The sequence below is a fragment of the Mauremys reevesii genome, linkage group 1, assembly GCF_016161935.1.
Source record: "Mauremys reevesii isolate NIE-2019 linkage group 1, ASM1616193v1, whole genome shotgun sequence".
In the NCBI taxonomy this organism is placed as follows: Eukaryota; Metazoa; Chordata; order Testudines; family Geoemydidae; genus Mauremys; species Mauremys reevesii.
This window is the reverse complement of record NC_052623.1, coordinates 220006495-220012679: the sequence shown is the minus strand read 5'-3', so window position 1 is coordinate 220012679 and position 6185 is coordinate 220006495.

The window sequence follows — 6185 nt, the reverse complement described above, 5'->3', positions numbered from 1 at the left end:
AGCCAGTAAAACAGGTTTATTAGATGACAGGAACACAGTCCAAAACAGAGCTTGTAGGTACAGAAAACTGGACCCCTCAGTCAGGTCCATCTTGGGGGGTAGGGAGCCCAGACCCCAGTGCTGGGCCTCCCTCTATTGCCCCAGCCAGCTCCAACCTGAAAACCCCTCCAGCCCCTCCTCTGGCCTTTGTCTCTTTCCTGGGCAAGGAGACCACCTGATCTCTTTGTCCTCAAACACCTTTAGTTGGCACCTTGCAGAGGAGGGGCCCAGGCCATCAGTTGCCAGGAGACAGAGTGTCAGACATTCTTTGTGTAGACCCCTGCACACCTGTGCCCCCTCTAGGGCTCTGCAACAATCACACGCCCTTATCCCACCACCTAGATACTTAAGAAATGCATAGGGGGAAATGAGGCACCCACACAGTATTCAGAGAAAATATTAAGAACATTCCCACTTTATCAGAGTCTATGGGGAACAAGTAGCCCCCCAAAATGCTTTTACACCCTTTCTCATTTTCACTTTTTTCTTTAGTTCTATTCTTCCCACACTGTCTCCCCATAAACACAGGATGAGGAAGCACCTGTAAGTACTCCTCCAGTGTTGGAGACATAGGGCCTGATTCACCACTTGCATGCTAATATAATCCCTTTGATTTCAATGGAGTTACGCCAGTGTAATGCGGTGGTGAATTAGGCCTCTGAACTAATCAGACCAACAGAGAATGTAAGGGGCCAGAACTAATTTTTCCTGCTCCTTCTCTAGAAGCCACAAGAGTGCAAGCTGATGGTATTACTCTCTTGCTACAATCTTTAGAACTGGAAATTTTGGAACATAGTGAACGGGATGAACAAAGCGCAACATCAAGCTGATGTCCAGATCACATACATTAGAATGGATAAAGTTCCCATTAACACAACAATATTCAAAATGAGAGTGAGCTAACAAGCATGCGGGGATGCACATGCATGAATGCAGACACATTGATCTGCAGCTGCTCAAAACTCTTGCACTCCACTGCGATCTAAATTCCTATGCTCCCTAAACATTTGATCAGTACATATTGGATCTCCCACAATCCACATCTCCTGAACAGTTATACAAAGGTACAAATATTAAAAGGTAAATCCCTCATCCCAAATTCTTCTTGCACTAGGATGACCCCTCTCCTCCAAAATAAAATGCCCTTTCAGAAGCTGAGATTCATCCCCAACTGCAGCTGCAAACGGCAAATAAAGAGTGAAAGCTGCTGGACAAGAGGGGGCGGAGAGCAGGGGTGCCAAAGAATTTGTATTAAACAGGAAGACAGTGAGTGCCAGCAAACCTGAACTGTCCCACTCCGCAGCTTGTGCTGCATTAGATTAGAGGAATGCAGTTCCATTTGCCTGGTCCCTGACTGCTGAGCAGATGTTGGGGCTTATAATGAAGGAGCAATGGAGGAGAGCAGCTGCTGGAAAAAGTGAAAGTAGAAGGCATGTAACTGACAGGAACACAGCCTGTTTGTAGGTGGGGGAGGGAAATGCAGGGCAGAGCATGTGTGTGTGAGGCTGGGCCTGGAGGGGTAGAACACAGGGTGTGTGCATGGGGCAGGGAGGCATCTAGAGCAGGTTGGATGTGGGGAGCTGGCTTGGGTGGGGATCAAGAGCAGATGGTGTGTGTTGGGGTGGTGGGATGAGCACATTATTTAGTGTTTGTGTCACAGTAGGGTTTAGAGGGCACCAGAGGCGATGGGTATAATAGGCCAGAGAAGGCTAAACCTTCCCTGGCACAGCCGCTGCAGTGGGATGCGGTTTGCAGGATTTTACTTATTATTATGCTCTATGCAGGTTCTGGGGCAGCTGAGGGAGCTGTATTTGGTATTCAGCTTCCCAGGTTCTCTATACTCACTACTTATAATCACTTAAAATCTATCTTTCTGTAATTAATGAATCTGTGTTATATTTTACATAAAGTAGTGTGTTTTGCTTGAAGTGCTTGGGGAATCTGCTCAGGTTACAAAGGCTGAGGCACATCCATTTTTCTTTGTAGAAACGGTTAACTTAATGACAGTATAGTTCTGGGGTGCAAGGCTGGGGAACTGAGGAGAATTGGTTGGAGCCTCTCTATTGTTGGTTTATGAGTGGCTGGAAGAAGCATTCATGTAACTCAGTGGATGTGTCCCTGCCTGTGGATGTCTATGTAAGAGCAATACCTGATAGAGGTTTGTGGTTTAGCACAGAGATTTGTGGGATAGAGGCTGAGTGGTCCCACAGTTCAGGTTGCACCCTGGCAAAACCTGTCACAATGTGTTTCTGAATTCTCATGGCAATAGATGCGGAAAAACTGTTCAGATATAAAGAATGATAGAACTGTTTCATCCAACAATCTGAAAGTTATGTGAATTTTAATTAAGACAACTTGACATGTTCATATTGTGACAGACCCAGACCAGTGGGGTCCAGGAGTCTGGTAGAGGGCAAATGGGGTGTATGGGGTTGTCAGGGAGGGGTAGTACCTCTGATAGGGGAGCAGTCGTACTCCTAGGAGTAGCTCATCCACTTTGGTCCCCGCTTGACACCCAACTCTCACCTGTGGCTCCAAGTAGCTGTCAGCGGCCACACCCCGGAAACCATCTCGACTGGTGGGCTAAACCAGGTGAGAGTAGCCGATGAGTCTAAGACCCTCAGTGAGTTAGGGCCTGTCTACCCATTGCATGCGAAGGCTGGATCCATCTGACTGAGGAAACCTGGTTCAATGGTCAGGAAGGCGGTGACAGCAAGCGTTGTGGAACGCTCAAGAGCACGACAAGACACATAGGCATCCTGGTCATCCACTGCACCCTGCCCTATCTCCAGCAGTCTCGACTCTTGTCCTGCCACTGGATACAGATAGGAACTGGGAAGAGAGAGTGAGGTTGACGTTGCGCAACTCTCCCTCACTTTAATCCAATTCACGCGCAAGTCTCGACATCATATCATATCATATCACATCATATCAAGTCCTGTGGCGATGGGCGAGCGACGAAGCAGCAGGTGTGGATACACTGGGAGCTGTAGCCGCGGACCTGCACACAGGCGGCTCTGGTATAATGGTCGTTCCTCACTGACCGAAGCAGCGGTGGAGCTCGGCATCTTCTTGAGCGACTGAGCAACCCTATTCAGGATTGCACTGCTCACCTCTGTAGAACGAGGAGGGGGCTAGAAAAGGTGCCCTAAACATTGCCTGCTTCACCTTACCCTGGCCAGCATATGGCGGGGATCCCATAATAGCTGTCGAACTAAAACAAAACTTAGATTGACACCGATCTCCATTGGCACATGGAATGTGCGACGCTACTGAATAACATCATGGCAGACAGACCAGAGAGAAGAACAGCACTTGTCGCCAGAGAGCTCGCACGCTACAACATTAACATTGCAGCCCTTAGCAAAACTCGCCTTGCTAATGAAGGACAGCTGTCCGAGTCAGGCGGAGGCTATACATTCTTCTGGAGTGGCCGCAGCGGTGATGAGCGTCGCGCATCTGGAGTTGGCTTCGCCATCAAGAACCATCTTGTTCGGAAACTTGCCAGCCTCCCCAAGGGTGTGAATGATCGTCTCATGACAATGCAGCTTCCGCTTCAAAATGGAAAACAAGCTACTTTGATCAGTGCATACGCTCCCACAATGACCAACCCAGAGGATGTGAAGGATAAATTCTACGAAGAACTAGATGCTCTGCTATCATCAGTTCACCGCACAGACAAGCTGATCCTGCTTGGCGATTTTAATGCAAGAGTCGGATGCGATGCTGCAGCCTGGGAAGGAGTCATCGGGAAAAATGGAGTGGGAAAGTGTAACAGAAATGGTCTGTTACTGCTGGAAACTTGTGCAGCACATGACCTTCTGATCACCAATATGGTCTTCTGCCTCCCTACCCGTAATAGGACTTCGTGGATGCATCCCCGTTCCAAGCACTGGCATCTGATTGACTATGTCATCATCAGGAGAAGGGACAGACAAGATGTCAGGGTTACAAAACTATGTGCGGCGCTGACTGCTGGATGGATCACAGACTCATAGTATCTAAAATGAAGCTCCGTATCATGCCGAAGAGACGACCACAAGGCTGTAAGGCTCTCAAAAGGATCAACGTGTTGAAGCTGAAGAACAGCCGCATCACTGAAAATCTAGAAGAAGACCTAGTGAACGAGCTTGCTGATCTTTGTATTGAGAATGACGCTGAGAGAGACTGGGAGCGATTCCGCAACACTGTCCATACAGCTGCATCGAAGGTATTGGGGCCCTCCACACGCAGGCGGCAAGACTGGTTTGATGAAAATGATGCAGAAATCCAGGCCTTACTTGCTGAGAAGCACCGCCTGCATCGCGCATATCAGAACAATCCATCCTCAGAGGCACAGAAGACTACCTTTATCAACGCTCGCAGAACAGTACAGAACCGACTGCGCAAAATGCGGGACTTGTGGCTGAGCGCCAAAGCAGATGAAATACAGGCGTACGCGGACAGGAACGACTATAAGCAGTTCTATGAAGCCCTCAACACGCTCTATGGTCCACAGGCTTCTGGGAGCTTTCCCCTCCTGAACTCTGATGGCACTGTGCTCCTTACAGAGAAGACGCAGATTCTCCAGAGATGGGCTGAACATTTTGAAGCAGTTCTCAACTGCCCCTCAGTCATCAATGATGAGGCCATCGACAAGATGTCCCAGGTTGCAGTCAATGACTCCATGGATGCTTCACCAGAAGAGGACGAAGTGAAGAAAGCCATCAACCAGCTGTCAAGTGGCAAATCCCCAGGGTCAGATGCCATACCAGCAGAGGTGTACAAAGTTGGTGGACCAGTGCTGCTACGGAAACTCACTGAGCTGTTTCAGTCCTTCTGGAAGCAGGGATCCATTCCACAGGAATTTAGAGACGCGTCCATCGTGCACCTCTATAAGAGGAAGGGCAATCGCCAGGTATGCGACAACCACCGTGGAATCTCGCTGCTCTCTACAGAGGGGAAAGTTCTTGCACGGGTTTTGTTGAACCGACTGATCACTCACCTGGAGCAGGGCTTACTGCCAGAATCACAGTGCGGCTTCCGCAAGGGGCGTGGGACTATTGACATGATCTTCACTGCACATCAGCTACAGGAGAAATGTCAAGAGCAGAACCGTGAACTCTACACAACTTTTGTGGACCTCACGAAAGCATTCGACTCTGTCAGTCGCCAGGGCCTGTGGAGGATCATGTCGAAATTCGGCTGTCCAGACCGATTCATACAAATGGTACGTCAATTTCATCACGGTATGATGGCTCGTGTCCTGGATAATGGTGAAACATCTGAGGCCTTCCCAGTCACCAACGGCGTCAAGCAAGGGTGTGTTTTAGCACCCACTTTGTTTAGCATGATATTCTCTGCCACTCTGACTGATGCCTTTCAACACTGCACTGAAGGAGTAGGCCTGAAGTACAGAACCGATGGGAAATTATTCAATCTGAGGCGACTGCGTGCCATCACCAAGGTGAAGGAAACTGTACTTCGAGACTGTCTCTTTGCCGATGATTGTGCTCTGAATGCTAGTACAGAGCCAGAAATGCAAGCCAGTATGGACAAGTTTTCATCTGCATGCAACAGCTTCGGCCTCACCATTAACATCAAGAAGACTGAGGTCATGCACCAGCCAGCTCCCCACACTCTGTACTCAGAACCGTCCATCACTGTAAATGGACAGAGACTTCAGGCAGTGGACCACTTCACGTACCTGGGCAGTACCCTTTCTCGAGCAGTGTAAATCGATGAAGAAGTAAAGTGCAGAATTGCTAAAGCCAGCCCTGCATTTGGCCGATTGCGCTCCAATGTCTGGGAACGTCGAGGGATCAGCCTACCAACGAGGCTGAAGGTCTACCGCAGGGCCGCCCAGAGGATTCCGGGGGCCCGGGTCTTCGGCGGGGCCCTTCCGTTCGGGACCCGCCGCCAAAGTGCCCGAAGACCAGCGCGGGAGCCCCCCGCCGAAATGGGACCCGCCGCAGCCGCAGCGCAGCCCGGTCTGCGGCGGTAACTCGGCGGCGGGGGCGGCCCCCGCCGCGGGCCTTCGGGGCACCTCGGCCGCGGGTCCCGGAACAGAAGGCCCCGCCGCAAGACCGGCTGCGCCGCGGCGGCGGCGGGTCCCGCTTCCCCGCCCGCCCAGGCGGGTCCCGCTTCCCCCGGCCCGGTCGCGGGTC